The following is a 1,577-nucleotide window of genomic DNA, read 5'->3' on the forward strand; positions in this document are numbered from 1 at the left end:
CTCTCTCTCTCTCTCTCTCTCTCTCTCTCTCTCTCTCTCTCGGTATTCAATTCAATTCAAGTGAGCTTTATTGGCATGACAGTATTACCAAAGCATTGGCCATTGCATGAACAAATAATGATTACATAATACATAAGCAAAACAACAATAGATCTAGTAGATAATTAGTAGATAAGATAGTAGATACAGGATCAGAATTTTTTGTGACAACCTTCCTATTAACCAATCATTAGCTATTAATTTTTTAGGGTTAAGGTAAAAGAATGGTTCACCCAAAAACTCAAATTTAGTTTTTTGTTGTCCTCATATGTCGTTTCAAACCTTTCTTTCACCCTCAGTCACCATTCGCTTTCATTACATTTTCCCCCTGCACTGAGAGTCAATGTTTACTGAGCCTTTTTACAGAAAAACAAAATAAACATGTATGGGTTTTGAGCAACGTTGAGGTGAATACATTGTTATTTTGAATGTTTTTGGATAACATATCTCTGTAAATGTATGATTGGTTGATAATTGACTGATATGCACCTTGTTCCAGGAACATGTCCTTCTCGCAGTGTGCTGACCCGTACATGTTTATTTTGTTTTTCTGTAAAAAGACTCAGTAAACATTGACTCTCAGTGCAGGGGAAAAATGTAATGAAAGCAAATGGTGACTGAGGGTGAAAGAAAGGTTTGAAACGACATGACGACAACAAAAAACTAAATTTGAGTTTTTGGGTAAACCGTTCTTTTAACCTTAACTGGCTGGCAACAGGTTATTAAACCTGATGCCAGCGGTACCTTGGCACAAGGTACAGGCTATTCTTATTGGTTTGTCTGCATCGGCGCACCTCTGTTATCTGTTTTGGGTTATTTGTCTCTTTTTTTGTCACCAAAGATGCTCTCCTCTCCACCTAACTGGTAATTGGCCCTAGGAGAAGCCTACTGTGCCTATTGCGATGCGATTTGTTTAGATTTATTGATTTGAAACAGCCCGGTATCCTCTGCCTTACTATGTGAGTCTAATATGAAATCAGATCACTTGCACTAGAGCCAGCTGAGAGCACTTGCTTGATTGCCACACTTTTGTTTTGAGCCATAATTTATTTTCTTGTCTTGGTTTTTTTTTTTTTTTTTTTTGACTCAAGGGTGATAATTTCCCTCTTTTTAAACATCATTAATTCTCCCTCCCTTTGGTCTTTTTTCTTCTTTCTATTTCTGTGCCTTCTTGCTTTTCGATCTTCACATTTTGTCTCCAGGGTTTCAATCAAAGAATTTGACCCTTTGCCCTCTTGCCATTCCATTAGCAAGAAAACACACTTCCACTTAATCATTCACGCACACACTGCTTTAATGCCCAATATTAATATCTGACAGGGGATGTACAGTGACCTCAGAGGGTCAAAGGTCACTTTCCTGCTGTTTCTAAGCGTTGCACACACACAGAAGATTATAACAACAGACTTAAGTCATTTCTTCCCCTAATCAGATGTTTCCACAAAAATGATGTTTAATAGAGAGTGATAAAACACGCACATGCTTTCTTCCGTCAAAATGTGTACATTGCTATTTGCAGTGAGATATTTTTGGGTGAA

This window comes from Sinocyclocheilus grahami, unplaced genomic scaffold (assembly GCF_001515645.1).
Source record: "Sinocyclocheilus grahami isolate Dianchi unplaced genomic scaffold, SAMN03320097.WGS_v1.1 scaffold133.1, whole genome shotgun sequence".
In the NCBI taxonomy this organism is placed as follows: Eukaryota; Metazoa; Chordata; class Actinopteri; order Cypriniformes; family Cyprinidae; genus Sinocyclocheilus; species Sinocyclocheilus grahami.